Source organism: Haliotis rufescens, unplaced genomic scaffold (genome assembly GCF_023055435.1).
Source record: "Haliotis rufescens isolate VD_foot unplaced genomic scaffold, xgHalRufe1.0.p SCAF_9, whole genome shotgun sequence".
In the NCBI taxonomy this organism is placed as follows: Eukaryota; Metazoa; Mollusca; class Gastropoda; order Lepetellida; family Haliotidae; genus Haliotis; species Haliotis rufescens.
Genome location: NW_025964383.1, coordinates 37607230 through 37629306, shown reverse-complemented (window position 1 = coordinate 37629306; position 22077 = coordinate 37607230). Strand labels below are relative to the sequence as shown.

General features: G+C 43.7%; 1 protein-coding gene across 4 annotated transcripts in view; it reads right to left on the bottom strand.

Annotated features, from left to right (window-relative positions):
• Positions 1-22077, bottom strand: part of LOC124113164 — a 145552-nt gene that overhangs the window by 4699 nt on the left and 118776 nt on the right. The window lies entirely within an intron of this gene.

Genomic DNA, 22077 nt, shown 5'->3' with positions numbered 1-22077 from the left:
GACTCATAGTGGAATAAATATACTGTAAAACTATATGTATGTGAATTCTAAATGAATTTTATACAAAGTTACATGCATATGGTTTGATAAACAAATAAACATCAAATAAAACAATTTTTGACAAACTTTTGTTCCGCCCTGTTGCTGTGATATGGAAGTCAGACGTCAAGGCTCTTTGCAGAAATATTTACACAATTTCATGTTTAAACTACCACTGTGTGAATTCTAAACTCCTCTTGTACAATATAGATTACAATGAAACAGAACACTAAGTCAAGTGTAGACATTTTGACATTTGTCCAGACAACAGACAACACATGAACAGATAACTTCTATGTCCGCTTCAGTCACTTTCACAGTCAGCACGTCACACGGGGCGGGGAGGCTGTGCCGTGTCCTGGCGGGGAATGGCGGGATGTGCCGTTATCACTATACGTTTGGGGATTCTAAATGATTGTGATCACATAACTACATTGACTGATAAATGAATAAACACAAAACCTATATATTTCTACATTTGTTTTATCAACGTTGTTTTGTCAATCTATCTACATTGATGTGTTATAAAACAGACAGTTTGATTGTAAAATAATACATCACATTCATATCGCCTGATTTAACCTATCTCTGAGAAGATATTTGTTTGTACTAATGTGTTTGTAAAGGAAGTAGCGACTGTGCCAGGTCATACATATTAACTATTGCAAACAAGTTCATTTGCTTAGTACCATCGCGAATGTATTTTTTGTTACTCTCTTCTGATGTGTTTCACGTTTCACCTCTTCATATATGTTTACTGAGTTACACACATAACAATAATAATATCAAATTACGTGTTTTAAGAGTTGCTTATTAACACAACATATTTATTTCCAAAAACGTTTAATAAACTCATGTTCACATTTATAGTCACCCCTATACAAAGACGCATATATCTGGGGAGGAGACAATAATTATAGTCACTCCTATACTAAGACGCTTATATGTTAAGGGGGGAGAGGGGGGGGGGATTAATTAATTATACTCACCCCTATACAAAGACGCTAATATCGGGGGGTTGAGGAGGTATGCTGTTAATAATGATAGTGTCCCCTATACAAAGAGTGAGTGAGTATGGTTTTACACCGCTTTTAGCAATATTCCAGCAACATCACGGCGGGGGACACCAGGAATGGGCTTCACACATTGTATTTATGTCGGGAATCGAACCCGGGTCTTCGACGTGACGAGCGAACGCTTTAACCACTAGGCTACGCGACCCCCCCCCCCCCCCCCCCCCCCCCCCCCCCCTCCCCCCACCTTCTATACAAAGACGCTAATATTGGGGGGTGGAGGGGGAACGGTGTTAATAATGATAGTGTCCCCTATCCCCTATACAAAGACGCATATATCTGGGGGTGACAATTATTTTAGTGCCAACTATACAAAGTGGCATATATCTGGAGGTAGCAATAGTTGTTGTCATCCCTATACAAAGACGCATATATCTGGGGGTAGCAATAATTGTTGTCATCCCTATACATAGACGCTTATATCTAGGGGTGACAATTATTATAGCCATGAGTTTAAAATGTCATTACCTTCACAGTGTAGTTTGTTGCAGACCTATATATTCTTATACATGCAAATATAAAGCAGGTGAAAGATCAAATTGCACTCATGAGCGAGAAGAATTCCGTTCCCAGTTACTGATAACAGATGAAGATGGTGACGTCACTTCCGGAACGCAATATTGGCAGTTCATGGGTTGAGGGTATTTATCATGATATACACCTCTTAACAGTTAGGGACACTGAGATATTTTACACTGTGACGACATTTAGAGATCAACAACTTAGTGAAATGAGCATAGATCCATTTTGAGCGACGTAAACAAATACCCGATTGTCTTTGTGGATTCAAAATAACAAATAACAAGAGCCTGCAGTTGTGGAACTAGGTATGCACTCAACGATCAACTCATAGTGTAAAACCAAATTCGTGATCGCAGGGGTGGGGTTGTTGTTTGTCAGAAAGGCATGTTTGTTCAGATATTAAAACCAGAGTCATATCCTGTCAGACATTTGCGACGGAAAACATGACAGTAAACACAAGGCAGTAAATCTTGCAAGAAACAAGCACGTTGCTACAGTAAATTTGAACACCTGAACGACATGCAACATCGCCGACTGTATGGAATGTATGTGTGTATAACCACGTGCAACATCGCCGACTGTATGGAAGGTATGTGTGCGTAACCACCTGCAACATCGCCGACTGTATGAAATGTTTGTGTATGTAACCAACTGTAACATCGCCGACTGTATGGAATGTTTGTGTATGTAACCAACTGCAACATCGCCGAGTGTATGGAATGTATTTGTGTGTAACCAACTGCAACATCGCCGAGTGTATGGAAGGTATGTGTGCGTAACCACCTGCAACATCGCCGACTCTATGGAATGTATGTGTGTGTAATCACCTGCAACATCGCCAACTGTATGGAATGTATGTGTGTGTAACCACCTGCAACATCACCGACCGAATGGAATGTAAGCGTGTCAACATCTGCAACATCGCCGACTGTATGGAATGTATGAGTGTGTAACCACCTGCAACATCGCCGACTGTATGGAATGTATGTGTGTGTAACCACCTGCAACATCGCCGACTGTATGAAATGTATGTGTGTGTAACCACCTGCAACATCGCCGACTGTATGGAAGGTATGTGTGTGTAACCACCTGCAACATCGCCGACTGTATGAAATGTATGTGTGTGTAACCACCTGCAACATCGCCGACTGTATGAAATGTATGTGTGTGTAACCACCTGCAACATCGCCGACTGTATGAAATGTATGTGTGTGTAACCACCTGCAACATCGCCGACTGTATGAAATGTGTGTGTGTAACCACCTGCAACATCGCCGACTGTATGAAATGTATGTGTGTGTATCCAACTGCAACATCGCCGACTGTATGGAATGTATGTGTGTGTAACCAACTGCAACATCGCCGACTGTATGAAATGTATGTGTGTGTAACCACCTGCAACATCGCCGACTGTATGGAATGTATGTGTGTGTAACCACCTGCAACATCGCCGACTGTATGGAAGGTATGTGTGTGTAACCACCTGCAACATCGCCGACTGTATGAAATGTATGTGTGTGTAACCACCTGCAACATCGCCGACTGTATGAAATGTATGTGTGTGTAACCACCTGCAACATCGCCGACTGTATGAAATGTATGTGTGTGTAACCACCTGCAACATCGCCGACTGTATGAAATGTGTGTGTGTAACCACCTGCAACATCGCCGACTGTATGAAATGTATGTGTGTGTATCCAACTGCAACATCGCCGACTGTATGGAATGTATGTGTGTGTAACCAACTGCAACATCGCCGACTGTATGAAATGTATGTGTGTGTAACCACCTGCAACATCGCCGACTGTATGGAAGGTATGTCTGCGTAACCACCTGCAACATCGTCGACTTTATGGAATGTATGTGTGTGTAATCACCTGCAACATCGCCAACTGTATGGAATGTATGTGTGTGTAACCACCTGCAACATCGCCGACCGAATGGAATGTAAGTGTGTCACGATCTGCAACATCGCTGACTGTATGGAATGTATGAGTGTGTAACCACCTGCAACATCGCCGACTGTATGGAATGTATGTGTGTGTAACCACCTGCAACATCGCCGACTGTATGGAATGTATGTGTGTGTAACCACCTGCAACATCGCCGACTGTATGGAATGTGTGTGTGTAACCACCTGCAACATCGCCGACTGTATGGAATGTATGAGTGTGTAACCACCTGCAACATCGCCGACTGTATGGAATGTGTATGTGTGTAATCACCTGCAACATCGCCGACTGTATGGAATGTATGTGTGTGTAACCACCTGCAACATCGCCGACTGTATGAAATGTATGTGTGTGTAACCACCTGCAACATCGCCGACTGTATGAAATGTATGTGTGTGTAACCAACTGCAACATCGCCGACTGTATGGAAGGTATGTGTGCGTAACCACCTGCAATATCGCCGACTGTATGGAATGTATGTGTGTGTAATCACCTGCAACATCGCCGACTGTATGGAATGTATGTGTGAGTAATCACCTGCAACATCGCCGACTGTATGGAATGTAAGTGTGTCACCATCTGCAACATCGCCGAGTGTATGGAATGTATGTGTGTGTAATCACCTGCAACATCGCCGACTGTATGGAATGTATGTGTGTGTAACCACCTGCAACATCGCCGACTGTATGGAATGTGTGTGTGTAACCACCTGCAACATCGCCGACTGTATGGAATGTATGAGTGTGTAACCACCTGCAACATCGCCGACTGTATGGAATGTGTATGTGTGTAATCACCTGCAACATCGCCGACTGTATGGAATGTATGTGTGTGTAACCACCTGCAACATCGCCGACTGTATGAAATGTATGTGTGTGTAACCACCTGCAACATCGCCGACTGTATGAAATGTATGTGTGTGTAACCAACTGCAACATCGCCGACTGTATGGAAGGTATGTGTGCGTAACCACCTGCAATATCGCCGACTGTATGGAATGTATGTGTGTGTAATCACCTGCAACATCGCCGACTGTATGGAATGTATGTGTGAGTAACCACCTGCAACATCGCCGACTGTATGGAATGTAAGTGTGTCACCATCTGCAACATCGCCGAGTGTATGGAATGTATGTGTGTGTAACCAACTGCAACATCGCCGACTGTATGGAATGTATGTGTGTGTAACCACCTGCAACATCGCCGACTGTATGGAATGTATGTGTGTGTAACCACCTGCAACATCGCCGACTGTATGAAATGTATGTGTGTGTAACCACCTGCAACATCGCCGACTGTATGGAATGTGTGTGTGTAACCACCTGCAACATCGCCGACTGTATGGAATGTATGTGTGTGTAACCACCTGCAACATCGCCGACTGTATGGAATGTGTATGTGTGTAACCACCTGCAACATCGCCGAGTGTATGGATTGTGTATGTGTGTGTAACCACCTGCAACATCGCCGAGTGTATGGATTGTGTATGTGTGTGTAACCACCTGCAACATCGCCGACTCTATGGAATGTATGTGTGTGTAATCACCTGCAACATCGCCAACTGTATGGAATGTATGTGTGTGTAACCACCTGCAACATCGCCGACCGAATGGAATGTAAGTGTGTCACCATCTGCAACATCGCTGACTGTATGGAATGTATGAGTGTGTAACCAACTGCAACATCGCCGACTGTATGGAATGTATGTGTGTGTAACCACCTGCAACATCGCCGACTGTATGGAATGTATGTGTGTGTAACCACCTGCAACATCGCCGATTGTATGGAATGTATGTGTGTGTAACCACCTGCAACATCGCCGACTGTATGGAATGTGTGTGTGTAACCACCTGCAACATCGCCGACTGTATGGAATGTATGTGTGTGTAACCACCTGCAACATCGCCGACTGTATGGAATGTGTATGTGTGTAATCACCTGCAACATCGCCGACTGTATGGAATGTATGTGTGTGTAACCACCTGCAACATCGCCGACTCTATGGAATGTATGTGTGTGTAATCACCTGCAACATCGCCAACTGTATGGAATGTATGTGTGTGTAACCACCTGCAACATCACCGACCGAATGGAATGTAAGCGTGTCACCATCTGCAACATCGCCGACTGTATGGAATGTATGAGTGTGTAACCACCTGCAACATCGCCGACTGTATGGAATGTATGTGTGTGTAACCACCTGCAACATCGCCGACTGTATGAAATGTATGTGTGTGTAACCACCTGCAACATCGCCGACTGTATGGAATGTATGTGTGTGTAATCACCTGCAACATCGCCAACTGTATGGAATGTATGTGTGTGTAACCACCTGCAACATCGCCGACCGAATGGAATGTAAGTGTGTCACGATCTGCAACATCGCTGACTGTATGGAATGTATGAGTGTGTAACCAACTGCAACATCGCCGACTGTATGGAATGTATGTGTGTGTAACCACCTGCAACATCGCCGACTGTATGGAATGTATGTGTGTGTAACCACCTGCAACATCGCCGACTGTATGGAATGTGTGTGTGTAACCACCTGCAACATCGCCGACTGTATGGAATGTATGAGTGTGTAACCACCTGCAACATCGCCGACTGTATGGAATGTGTATGTGTGTAATCACCTGCAACATCGCCGACTGTATGGAATGTATGTGTGTGTAACCACCTGCAACATCGCCGACTGTATGAAATGTATGTGTGTGTAACCACCTGCAACATCGCCGACTGTATGGATTGTGTATGTGTGTGTAACCAACTGCAACATCGCCGACTGTATGGAAGGTATGTGTGCGTAACCACCTGCAATATCGCCGACTGTATGGAATGTATGTGTGTGTAATCACCTGCAACATCGCCGACTGTATGGAATGTATGTGTGTGTAACCACCTGCAACATCGCCGACTGTATGGAATGTAAGTGTGTCACCATCTGCAACATCGCCGAGTGTATGGAATGTATGTGTGTGTAATCACCTGCAACATCGCCGACTGTATGGAATGTATGTGTGTGTAACCACCTGCAACATCGCCGACTGTATGGAATGTGTGTGTGTAACCACCTGCAACATCGCCGACTGTATGGAATGTATGAGTGTGTAACCACCTGCAACATCGCCGACTGTATGGAATGTGTATGTGTGTAATCACCTGCAACATCGCCGACTGTATGGAATGTATGTGTGTGTAACCACCTGCAACATCGCCGACTGTATGAAATGTATGTGTGTGTAACCACCTGCAACATCGCCGACTGTATGAAATGTATGTGTGTGTAACCAACTGCAACATCGCCGACTGTATGGAAGGTATGTGTGCGTAACCACCTGCAATATCGCCGACTGTATGGAATGTATGTGTGTGTAATCACCTGCAACATCGCCGACTGTATGGAATGTATGTGTGTGTAACCACCTGCAACATCGCCGACTGTATGGAATGTAAGTGTGTCACCATCTGCAACATCGCCGAGTGTATGGAATGTATGTGTGTGTAACCAACTGCAACATCGCCGACTGTATGGAATGTATGTGTGTGTAACCACCTGCAACATCGCCGACTGTATGGAATGTATGTGTGTGTAACCACCTGCAACATCGCCGACTGTATGAAATGTATGTGTGTGTAACCACCTGCAACATCGCCGACTGTATGGAATGTGTGTGTGTAACCACCTGCAACATCGCCGACTGTATGGAATGTATGTGTGTGTAACCACCTGCAACATCGCCGACTGTATGGAATGTGTATGTGTGTAACCACCTGCAACATCGCCGAGTGTATGGATTGTGTATGTGTGTGTAACCACCTGCAACATCGCCGAGTGTATGGATTGTGTATGTGTGTGTAACCACCTGCAACATCGCCGACTCTATGGAATGTATGTGTGTGTAATCACCTGCAACATCGCCAACTGTATGGAATGTATGTGTGTGTAACCACCTGCAACATCGCCGACCGAATGGAATGTAAGTGTGTCACCATCTGCAACATCGCTGACTGTATGGAATGTATGAGTGTGTAACCAACTGCAACATCGCCGACTGTATGGAATGTATGTGTGTGTAACCACCTGCAACATCGCCGACTGTATGGAATGTATGTGTGTGTAACCACCTGCAACATCGCCGACTGTATGGAATGTATGTGTGTGTAACCACCTGCAACATCGCCGACTGTATGGAATGTGTGTGTGTAACCACCTGCAACATCGCCGACTGTATGGAATGTATGTGTGTGTAACCACCTGCAACATCGCCGACTGTATGGAATGTGTATGTGTGTAATCACCTGCAACATCGCCGACTGTATGGAATGTATGTGTGTGTAACCACCTGCAACATCGCCGACTGTATGGATTGTGTATATGTGTGTAACCACCTGCAACATCGCCGAGTGTATGGATTGTGTATGTGTGTGTAACCACCTGCAACATCGCCAACTGTATGGATTGTGTATGTGTGTGTAACCAACTGCAACATCGCCGACTGTATGGAATGAATGAGTGTGTAACCACCTGCAACATCACCGAGTGTATGGAATGTATTTGTGTGTAACCACCTGCAACATCGCCGACTGTATGAAATGTATGTGTGTGTAACCAACTGCAACATCGCCGACTGTATGAAATGTATGTGTGTGTAACCAACTGCAACATCGCCGACTGTATGGAAGGTATGTGTGTGTAACCACCTGCAACATCGCCGACTCTATGGAATGTATGTGTGTGTAATCACCTGCAACATCGCCGACTGTATGGAATGTATGTGTGAGTAACCACCTGCAACATCGCCGACCGAATGGAATGTAAGTGTGTCACCATCTGCAACATCGCCGACTGTATGGAATGTATGAGTGTGTAACCAACTGCAACATCGCCGACTGTATGGAATGTATGTGTGTGTAACCACCTGCAACATCGCCGACTGTATGGAATGTATATGTGTGTAACCACCTGCAACATCGCCGACTGTATGAAATGTATGTGTGTGTAACCAACTGCAACATCGCCGACTGTATGGAATGTGTGTGTGTAACCACCTGCAGCATCGCCGACTGTATGGAATGTATGTGTGTGTAACCACCTGCAACATCGCCGACTGTTTGGAATGTGTATGTGTGTAACCACCTGCAACATCGCCGAGTGTATGGATTGTGTATGTGTGTGTAACCACCTGCAACATCGCCGAGTGTATGGATTGTGTATGTGTGTGTAACCACCTGCAACATCGCCGACTGTATGGATTGTGTATGTGTGTGTAAACAACTGCAACATCGCCGACTGCATGGAATGTATGTGTGTTACCACCTGCAACATCGCCGACTGTATGAAATGTATGTGTGTGTAACCAACTGCAACATCGCCGACTGTATGAAATGTATGTGTGTGCAACCAACTGCAACATCGCCGACTGTATGGAAGGTATGTGTGTGTAACCACCTGCAACATCGCCGACTCTATGGAATGTATGTGTGTGTAATCACCTGCAACATCGCCAACTGTATGGAATATATGTGTGTGTAACCGCTTGCAACATCGCCGACCGAATGGAATGTAAGTGTGTCACCATCTGCAACATCGCCGAGTGTATGGAATGTATGAGTGTGTAACCAACTGAAACATCGCCGACTTTAGGAATGTATGTGTGTGTAACCACCTGCAACATCGCCGACTGTATGGAATGTATGTGTGTGTAACCACCTTCAACATCGCCGACTGTATGGACTGTATGTGTGTGTAACCACCTGCAACATCGCCGACTGTATGGAATGTGTATGTGTGTAACCACCTGCAACATCGCCGACTGTATGGAATGTATGTGTGTGTTACAACCTGCAACATCGCCGAGTGTATGGATTGTGTATGTGTGTGTAACCACCTGCAACATCACCGAGTGTATGGAATGTGTGTGTGTAACCACCTGCAACATCGACGACCGAATGGAATGTATGTGTGTGTAACCACCTGCAACATCGCCGACTGTATGGAATGTATGTGTGTGTAACCACCTGCAACATCGCCGAGTGTATGGATTGTGTATATGTGTAACCACCTGCAAAATCACCGAGTGTATGGAATGTGTGTGTGTAACCACCTGCAACATCGCCGACCGAATGGAATGTGTGAGTGTGTAACCAACTGCAACATCACCGAGTGTATGGAATGTGTGTGTGTAACCACCTGCAACATCGACGACCGAATGGAATGTATGTGTGTGTAACCGCCTGCAACATCGCCGACTGTATGGAATGTGTGTGTATGTAACCATCTGCAACATCCCCGACTGTATGCATGGAATGTATATGTGTGTAACCACCTGCAACATGGCCAACTGTATGAAATGTATGTGTGTGTAACCACCTGCAACATCGCCGACTGTATGGAATGTATGTGTGTAACCGCCTGCAACACCGCCGACTGTATGGAATGTGTGTGTGTGTAACCACCTGCAACATCGCCGACTGTATGGAATGTATGTGTGTGTAACCACCTGCAACATCGCTGACTGTATGGAATGTGTGTGTGTGAAACCAACTGCAACACCGCCGATTGTATGGAATGTATGTGTGTGTAACCACCTGCAACATCGCCGACTGTATGGAATGTATGTGTGTGTAACCACCTGCAACATCGCCGACTGTAAAGAATGTGTGTCTGTGTAACCGATTGCAACATCGATCAATGAACGAAATGTATGTGAGTATAACCACCTGCAACATCGCCGACTGTATGGAATGTATGTGTGTGTAACCACCTGCAACACCGCCGACTGTATGGAATGTATATGTGTGTAACCACCTGCAACATCGCCGACTGTATGAAATGTTTGTGTATGTAACCAACTGTAACATCGCCGACTGTATGGAATGTTTGTGTATGTAACCAACTGCAACATCGCCGACTGTATGAAATGTATGTGTGTGTAACCAACTGCAACATCGCCGACTGTATGGAAGGTATGTGTGCGTAACCACCTGCAACATCGCCGACTCTATGGAATGTATGTGTGTGTAATCACCTGCAACATCGCCAACTGTATGGAATGTATGTGTGTGTAACCACCTGCAACATCGCCGACCGAATGGAATGTAAGCGTGTCACCATCTGCAACATCGCCGACTGTATGGAATGTATGAGTGTGTAACCACCTGCAACATCGCCGACTGTATGGAATGTATGTGTGTGTAACCACCTGCAACATCGCCGACTGTATGAAATGTATGTGTGTGTAACCACCTGCAACATCACCGACCGAATGGAATGTAAGTGTGTCACGATCTGCAACATCGCTGACTGTATGGAATGTATAAGTGTGTAACCAACTGCAACATCGCCGACTGTATGGAATGTATGTGTGTGTAACCACCTGCAACATCGCCGACTGTATGGAATGTATGTGTGTGTAACCACCTGCAACATCGCCGACTGTATGGAATGTATGTGTGTGTAACCACCTGCAACATCGCCGACTGTATGGAATGTGTGTGTGTAACCACTTGCAACATCGCCGACTGTATGGAATGTATGTGTGTGTAACCACCTGCAACATCGCCGACTGTATGGAATGTATGTGTGTGTAACCACCTGCAACATCGCCGAGTGTATGGATTGTGTATATGTGTAACCACCTGCAAAATCACCGAGTGTATGGAATGTGTGTGTGTAACCACCTGCAACATCGCCGACCGAATGGAATGTGTGAGTGTGTAACCAACTGCAACATCACCGAGTGTATGGAATGTGTGTGTGTAACCACCTGCAACATCGACGACCGAATGGAATGTATGTGTGTGTAACCGCCTGCAACATCGCCGACTGTATGGAATGTGTGTGTATGTAACCATCTGCAACATCCCCGACTGTATGCATGGAATGTATATGTGTGTAACCACCTGCAACATGGCCAACTGTATGAAATGTATGTGTGTGTAACCACCTGCAACATCGCCGACTGTATGGAATGTATGTGTGTAACCGCCTGCAACACCGCCGACTGTATGGAATGTGTATGTGTGTAACCACCTGCAACATCGCCGACTGTATGGAATGTATGTGTGTGTAACCACCTGCAACATCGCTGACTGTATGGAATGTGTGTGTGTGAAACCAACTGCAACACCGCCGACTGTATGGAATGTATGTGTGTGTAACCACCTGCAACATCGCCGACTGTATGGAATGTACGTGTGTGTAACCACCTGCAACATCGCCGACTGTAAAGAATGTGTGTCTGTGTAACCGATTGCAACATCGATCAATGAACGAAATGTATGTGAGTATAACCACCTGCAACATCGCCGACTGTATGGAATGTATGTGTGTGTAACCACCTGCAACACCGCCGACTGTATGGAATGTATATGTGTGTAACCACCTGCAACATCGCCGACTGTATGAAATGTTTGTGTATGTAACCAACTGTAACATCGCCGACTGTATGGAATGTTTGTGTATGTAACCAACTGCAACATCGCCGACTGTATGAAATGTATGTGTGTGTAACCAACTGCAACATCGCCGACTGTATGGAAGGTATGTGTGCGTAACCACCTGCAACATCGCCGACTCTATGGAATGTATGTGTGTGTAATCACCTGCAACATCGCCAACTGTATGGAATGTATGTGTGTGTAACCACCTGCAACATCGCCGACCGAATGGAATGTAAGCGTGTCACCATCTGCAACATCGCCGACTGTATGGAATGTATGAGTGTGTAACCACCTGCAACATCGCCGACTGTATGGAATGTATGTGTGTGTAACCACCTGCAACATCGCCGACTGTATGAAATGTATGTGTGTGTAACCACCTGCAACATCACCGACCGAATGGAATGTAAGTGTGTCACGATCTGCAACATCGCTGACTGTATGGAATGTATAAGTGTGTAACCAACTGCAACATCGCCGACTGTATGGAATGTATGTGTGTGTAACCACCTGCAACATCGCCGACTGTATGGAATGTATGTGTGTGTAACCACCTGCAACATCGCCGACTGTATGGAATGTATGTGTGTGTAACCACCTGCAACATCGCCGACTGTATGGAATGTGTGTGTGTAACCACTTGCAACATCGCCGACTGTATGGAATGTATGAGTGTGTAACCACCTGCAACATCGCCGACTGTATGGAATGTGTATGTGTGTAATCACCTGCAACATCGCCGACTGTATGGAATGTATGTGTGTGTAACCACCTGCAACATCGCCGACTGTATGGATTGTGTATGTGTGTGTAACCACCTGCAACATCGCCGAGTGTATGGATTGTGTATGTGTGTGTAACCACCTGCAACATCGCCAACTGTATGGATTGTGTATGTGTGTGTAACCAACTGCAACATCGCCGACTGTATGGAATGAATGAGTGTGTAACCACCTGCAACATCGCCGACTGTATGGAATGTATGTGTGTGTAACCACCTGCAACATCGCCGACTGTATGAAATGTATGTGTGTGTAACCACCTGCAACATCGCCGACTGTATGAAATGTATGTGTGTGTAACCAACTGCAACATCGCCGACTGTATGGAAGGTATGTGTGCGTAACCACCTGCAACATCGCCGACTGTATGGAATGTATGTGTGTGTAATCACCTGCAACATCGCCGACTGTATGGAATGTATGTGTGTATAACCACCTGCAACATCGCCGACTGTATGGAATGTAAGTGTGTCACCATCTGCAACATCGCCGAGTGTATGGAATGTATGAGTGTGTAACCAACTGCAACATCGCCGACTGTATGGAATGTATGTGTGTGTAACCACCTGCAACATCGCCGACTGTATGAAATGTATGTGTGTGTAACCACCTGCAACATCGCCGACTGTATGGAATGTGTGTGTGTGACCACCTGCAACATCGCCGACTGTATGGAATGTATGTGTGTGTAACCACCTGCAACATCGCCGACTGTATGGAATGTGTATGTGTGTAACCACCTGCAACATCGCCGAGTGTATGGATTGTGTATGTGTGTGTAACCACCTGCAACATCGCCGAGTGTATGGATTGTGTATGTGTGTGTAACCACCTGCAACATCGTCGACTCTATGGAATGTATGTGTGTGTAATCACCTGCAACATCGCCAACTGTATGGAATGTATGTGTGTGTAACCACCTGCAACATCGCCGACCGAATGGAATGTAAGTGTGTCACCATCTGCAACATCGCTGACTGTATGGAATGTATGAGTGTGTAACCAACTGCAACATCGCCGACTGTATGGAATGTATGTGTGTGTAACCACCTGCAACATCGCCGACTGTATGGAATGTATGTGTGTGTAACCACCTGCAACATCGCCGACTGTATGGAATGTATGTGTGTGTAACCACCTGCAACATCGCCAACTATATGGAATGTGTGTGTGTAACCACCTGCAACATCGCCGACTGTATGGAATGTATGAGTGTGTAACCACCTGCAACATCGCCGACTGTATGGAATGTGTATGTGTGTAATCACCTGCAACATCGCCGACTGTATGGAATGTATGTGTGTGTAACCACCTGCAACATCGCCGACTGTATGGATTGTGTATATGTGTGTAACCACCTGCAACATCGCCGAGTGTATGGATTGTGTATGTGTGTGTAACCACCTGCAACATCGCCAACTGTATGGATTGTGTATGTGTGTGTAACCAACTGCAACATCGCCGACTGTATGGAATGAATGAGTGTGTAACCACCTGCAACATCGCCGAGTGTATGGAATGTATGTGTGTGTAGCCACCTGCAACATCGCCGACTGTATGAAATGTATGTGTGTGTAACCAACTGCAACATCGCCGACTGTATGAAATGTATGTGTGTGTAACCAACTGCAACATCGCCGACTGTATGGAAGGTATGTGTGTGTAACCACCTGCAACATCGCCGACTCTATGGAATGTATGTGTGTGTAACCACCTGCAACATCGCCGACTGTATGGAATGTATGTGTGAGTAACCACCTGCAACATCGCCGACCGAATGGAATGTAAGTGTGTCACCATCTGCAACATCGCCGACTGTATGGAATGTATGAGTGTGTAACCACCTGCAACATCGCCGACTGTATGGAATGTATGTGTGTGTAACCACCTGCAACATCGCCGACTGTATGGAATGTATATGTGTGTAACCACCTGCAACATCGCCGACTGTATGAAATGTATGTGTGTGTAACCAACTGCAACATCGCCGACTGTATGGAATGTGTGTGTGTAACCACCTGCAGCATCGCCGACTGTATGGAATGTATGTGTGTGTAACCACCTGCAACATCGCCGACTGTATGGAATGTGTATGTGTGTAACCACCTGCAACATCGCCGAGTGTATGGATTGTGTATGTGTGTGTAACCACCTGCAACATCGCCGAGTGTATGGATTGTGTATGTGTGTGTAACCACCTGCAACATCGCCGACTGTATGGATTGTGTATGTGTTTGTAACCAACTGCAACATCGCCGACTGCATGGAATGTATGTGTGTGTAACCACCTGCAACATCGCCGACTGTATGAAATGTATGTGTGTGTAACCAACTGCAACATCGCCGACTGTATGAAATGTATGTGTGTGCAACCAACTGCAACATCGCCGACTGTATGGAAGGTATGTGTGTGTAACCACCTGCAACATCGCCGAATCTATGGAATGTATGTGTGTGTAATCACCTGCAACATCGCCAACTGTATGGAATGTGTGTGTGTGTAACCACTAACAACATCGACGATTGTATGGAATGTGTGTGTGTGTAACCACTAGCAAAATCGACGATTGTATGGAATGTGTGTGTTTGTGTTTAACCACTAGAAACATGGACGATTGCATGAAATGTGTGTCTATGTAACCACTAGCAAAATGGACGATTGAATGGAATGTGTTTGTATGTAACTACTAGCAACATTGACGACTGAAAGGAATGTGTGTGTAAATAACCACTAGCAACATCGACGATTGTATGGAATGTGTGTGTATGTAACCACTAGCAACATCGAAGATTGTATGGAATGTGTGAGTATGTAACCACTAGCAACATTGACGATTGAATGGAATGTGTGTGTATATAACCACTAGCAACATCGACGATTGAATGGAATGTGTGTGTGAATAACCACTAGGAACATCGACGATTGTATGGAATGTGTGTGTATGTAACAACTAGCAAGATCGAAGATTGTATGGAATGTGTGTGTATATAACCACTAGCAACATGGAAGATTGTATGGAATGTGTGTGTGTGTAACCACTAGCAACATCGACGATTGTATGGAATGTGTGTGTGTGTAAAAACTAGCAAAATCGACGATTGTATGGAATGTGTGTGTTTGTGTTTAACCAATAGAAACATGGACGATTGCATGAAATGTGTGTCTATGTAACCACTAGCAAAATGGAAGATTGTATGGAATGTGTGTGTATGTAACCACTAGCAACATCGACGATTGTATGGAATGTGTGTGTATATAACCACTAGCAACATGGAAGATTGTATGGAATGTGTGTGTGTGTAACCATTAGCAACATCGACGATTGTATGGAATGTGTGTGTTTGTGTTTAACCACTAGCAACATCGAAGATTGTATGGAATGTGTGTGTATATAACCACTAGCAACATGGAAGATTGTATGGAATGTGTGTGTGTGTAACCACTAACAACATCGACGATTGTATGGAATGTGTGTGTGTAACCACTAGCAAAATCGACGATTGTATGGAATGTGTGTGTTTGTGTTTAACCAATAGAAACATGGACGATTGCATGAAATGTGTGTCTATGTAACCACTAGCAAAATGGAAGATTGTATGGAATGAGTGTGTATATAACCACTAGCAACATGGAAGATTGTATGGAATGTGTGTGTGTGTAACCACTAGCAAAATGGAAGATTGTATGGAATGTGTGTGTATGTTACAACTAGCAACATGGACGATTGTATGGAATGTGTGTGTATGTAACCACTAGCAACATAAACGACTGTAAGGAATGTGTGTGTGTGTGTGTGTTTAACCACTTGCAACATCGCCGACTGTGTGTGTGTGTGTAACCACTAGCAAGATCGACGATTGTATGGAATGTGTGTGTATGTAACTGCTAGAAACATCGAAGATTGTATGGAATGTGTGTGTATGGAAGCACTAGAAAAATCGACGATTGAATGGAATGTGTGAGTATGTAACCACTAGAAAAATCGACGATTGTATGGAATGTGTGTGTATGCAACAACTAGCAACATGGACGATTGTATTGAATGTGTGTGTATGTAACCACTAGCAACATGGACGACTGTAAGGAATGTGTGTGTGTGTGTTAACCACTTGCAACATCGCCGACTGTATGGAATGTGTGTGTATGTAACCACTAGAAAAATCGACGATTGTATGGAATGTGTGTGTATGCAACAACTAGCAACATGGATGATTGTATGGAATGTGTGTGAATGTAACCACTAGCAACATGGACCATTGTATGGAATATGTGTGAATGTATCCATTAGCAACATCGACGATTGTATGGAATGTGTGTGTTTGTGTTGAACCACTTGCAACATCGACGACTGTATGGAATGTGTGTGTATGTAACCACTAGCAACATAGACGATAGTATGGAATGTGTGTGAATGTAACCACTTGCAACATGGACGATTATTTTGAATGTGAGTGAATGTAACCACTAGCAACATGGATGATTGTATGGAATGTGTGTGTTTGTGTTGAACCACTAGCAACATGGACGATTTTATGAAATGTGTGTGTATGTAACCACTAGCAACATCGACGATTGTATGGAATGTGTGTGTGTGTAACCACTAGCAAAATCGACGATTGTATGCAATGTGTGTGTTTGTGTTTAACCACTAGCAACATCGAAGATTGTATGGAATGTGTGTGTATGTAACAATTAGCAACATCGAAGATTGTATGGAATGTGTGTGTATGTAACCACTAGCAAAATTGACGATTGTATGGAATGTGTGTGTATGTAACCACTAGCAACATCGACGATTGAATAGAATGTGTGTGTATATAACCACTAGCAACATCGAAGATTGTATGGAATGTGTGTGTATGTAACCACTAGCAAAATTGACGATTGTATGGAATGTGTGTGTATGTAACCACTAGCAACATCGACGATTGAATAGAATGTGTGTGTATGTAACCACTAGGAACATCGAAGAGTGTTTGGAATGTGTGTGTATGTAACTACTAGCAACATGGACGACTGTATGGAATGTGTGTGTTTGTGTTAAACCACTAGCAACATGGACGATTGCATGAAATGTGTGTGTATGTAACCACTAGCAACATGGACGATTGTATGGAATATGTGTGTATGTAACAACTAGCAACATGGACGATTGTATGGAATGTGTGTGTATGTAACCGCTAGCAACATCGACGACTGTAAGGAATGTGTGTGTGTGTGTGTGTGTGTGTTGAACCACTTAGAACATCGCCGACTGTATGGAATGTGTGTGTGTATGTAGCCACTAGGAACATGGACGATTGTATGGAATGTGTGTGTGTATGTAACCAGTAGCAACATGGACGATTGTATGGAATATGTGTGTGTATGTAACCACTAGGAACATGGACGATTGTATGGAATGTGTGTGTATGTAACCACTAGCAACATGGACGATTGAATGGAATGTGTGTGTATGTAACTACTAGCAACATTGACGACTGAAAGGAATGTGTGTGTAAATAACCACTAGCAACATCGACGATTGTATGGAATGTGTGTGTATGTAACCACTAGCAACATCGAAGATTGTATGGAATGTGTGAGTATGTAACCACTAGCAACATTGACGATTGAATGGAATGTGTGTGTATATAACCACTAGCAACATCGACGATTGAATGGAATGTGTGTGTGAATAACCACTAGGAACATCGACGATTGTATGGAATGTGTGTGTATGTAACCACTAGCAACATCGACGATTGTATGGAATGTGTGTGTATGTAACCACTAGCAACATCGATGATTGTATGGAATGTGTGTGTATGTAACCACTAGCAACATCGACGATTGTATGGAATGTGTGTGTTTGTGTTTAACCACTAGCAACATCGAAGATTGTATGGTATGTGTGTGTATATAACCACTAGCAACATGGAAGATTGTATGGAATGTGTGTGTGTGTAACCACTAACAACATCGACGATTGTATGGAATGTGTGTGTGTGTAACCACTAGCAAAATCGACGATTGTATGGAATGTGTGTGTTTGTGTTTAACCACTAGAAACATGGACGATTGCATGAAATGTGTGTCTATGTAACCACTAGCAAAATGGACGATTGAATGGAATGTGTTTGTATGTTACCAATAGCAACATTGACGACTGAAAGGAATGTGTGTGTAAATAACCACTAGCAACATCGACGATTGTATGGAATGTGTGTGTATGTAACCACTAGCAACATCGAAGATTGTATGGAATGTGTGAGTATGTAACCACTAGCAACATTGACGATTGAATGGAATGTGTGTGTATATAACCACTAGCAACATCGACGATTGAATGGAATGTGTGTGTGAATAACCACTAGGAACATCGACGATTGTATGGAATGTGTGTGTATGTAACAACTAGCAAGATCGAAGATTGTATGGAATGTGTGTGTATATAACCACTAGCAACATGGAAGATTGTATGGAATGTGTGTGTGTGTAACCACTAGCAACATCGACGATTGTATGGAATGTGTGTGTGTGTAAAAACTAGCAAAATCGACGATTGTATGGAATGTGTGTGTTTGTGTTTAACCAATAGAAACATGGACGATTGCATGAAATGTGTGTCTATGTAACCACTAGCAAAATGGAAGATTGTATGGAATGTGTGTGTATGTAACCACTAGCAACATCGACGATTGTATGGAATGTGTGTGTATATAACCACTAGCAACATGGAAGATTGTATGGAATGTGTGTGTGTGTAACCATTAGCAACATCGACGATTGTATGGAATGTGTGTGTTTGTGTTTAACCACTAGCAACATCGAAGATTGTATGGAATGTGTGTGTATATAACCACTAGCAACATGGAAGATTGTATGGAATGTGTGTGTGTGTAACCACTAACAACATCGACGATTGTATGGAATGTGTGTGTGTAACCACTAGCAAAATCGACGATTGTATGGAATGTGTGTGTTTGTGTTTAACCAATAGAAACATGGACGATTGCATGAAATGTGTGTCTATGTAACCACTAGCAAAATGGAAGATTGTATGGAATGAGTGTGTATATAACCACTAGCAACATGGAAGATTGTATGGAATGTGTGTGTGTGTAACCACTAGCAAAATGGAAGATTGTATGGAATGTGTGTGTATGTTACAACTAGCAACATGGACGATTGTATGGAATGTGTGTGTATGTAACCACTAGCAACATAAACGACTGTAAGGAATGTGTGTGTGTGTGTGTGTTTAACCACTTGCAACATCGCCGACTGTGTGTGTGTGTGTAACCACTAGCAAGATCGACGATTGTATGGAATGTGTGTGTATGTAACTGCTAGAAACATCGAAGATTGTATGGAATGTGTGTGTATGGAAGCACTAGAAAAATCGACGATTGAATGGAATGTGTGAGTATGTAACCACTAGAAAAATCGACGATTGTATGGAATGTGTGTGTATGCAACAACTAGCAACATGGACGATTGTATTGAATGTGTGTGTATGTAACCACTAGCAACATGGACGACTGTAAGGAATGTGTGTGTGTGTGTGTTAACCACTTGCAACATCGCCGACTGTATGGAATGTGTGTGTATGTAACCACTAGAAAAATCGACGATTGTATGGAATGTGTGTGTATGCAACAACTAGCAACATGGATGATTGTATGGAATGTGTGTGAATGTAACCACTAGCAACATGGACCATTGTATGGAATATGTGTGAATGTATCCATTAGCAACATCGACGATTGTATGGAATGTGTGTGTTTGTGTTGAACCACTTGCAACATCGACGACTGTATGGAATGTGTGTGTATGTAACCACTAGCAACATAGACGATAGTATGGAATGTGTGTGAATGTAACCACTTGCAACATGGACGATTATTTTGAATGTGAGTGAATGTAACCACTAGCAACATGGATGATTGTATGGAATGTGTGTGTTTGTGTTGAACCACTAGCAACATGGACGATTTTATGAAATGTGTGTGTATGTAACCACTAGCAACATCGACGATTGTATGGAATGTGTGTGTGTGTAACCACTAGCAAAATCGACGATTGTATGCAATGTGTGTGTTTGTGTTTAACCACTAGCAACATCGAAGATTGTATGGAATGTGTGTGTATGTAAAATTAGCAACATCGAAGATTGTATGGAATGTGTGTGTATGTAACCACTAGCAAAATTGACGATTGTATGGAATGTGTGTGTATGTAACCACTAGCAACATCGACGATTGAATAGAATGTGTGTGTATATAACCACTAGCAACATCGAAGATTGTATGGAATGTGTGTGTATGTAACCACTAGCAAAATTGACGATTGTATGGAATGTGTGTGTATGTAACCACTAGCAACATCGACGATTGAATAGAATGTGTGTGTATGTAACCACTAGGAACATCGAAGAGTGTTTGGAATGTGTGTGTATGTAACTACTAGCAACATGGACGACTGTATGGAATGTGTGTGTTTGTGTTAAACCACTAGCAACATGGACGATTGCATGAAATGTGTGTGTATGTAACCACTAGCAACATGGACGATTGTATGGAATATGTGTGTATGTAACAACTAGCAACATGGACGATTGTATGGAATGTGTGTGTATGTAACCGCTAGCAACATCGACGACTGTAAGGAATGTGTGTGTGTGTGTGTGTGTGTGTTGAACCACTTAGAACATCGCCGACTGTATGGAATGTGTGTGTGTATGTAGCCACTAGGAACATGGACGATTGTATGGAATGTGTGTGTGTATGTAACCAGTAGCAACATGGACGATTGTATGGAATGTGTGTGTATGTAACCACTAGCAACATCGAAGATTGTATGGAATGTGTGAGTATGTAACCACTAGCAACATCGAAGATTGTATGGAATGTGTGAGTATGTAACCACTAGCAACATTGACGATTGAATGGAATGTGTGTGTATATAACCACTAGCAACATCGACGATTGAATGGAATGTGTGTGTGAATAACCACTAGGAACATCGACGATTGTATGGAATGTGTGTGTATGTAACCACTAGCAACATCGACGATTGTATGGAATGTGTGTGTATGTAACCACTAGCAACATCGATGATTGTATGGAATGTGTGTGTATGTAACCACTAGCAACATCGACGATTGTATGGAATGTGTGTGTTTGTGTTTAACCACTAGCAACATCGAAGATTGTATGGTATGTGTGTGTATATAACCACTAGCAACATGGAAGATTGTATGGAATGTGTGTGTGTGTAACC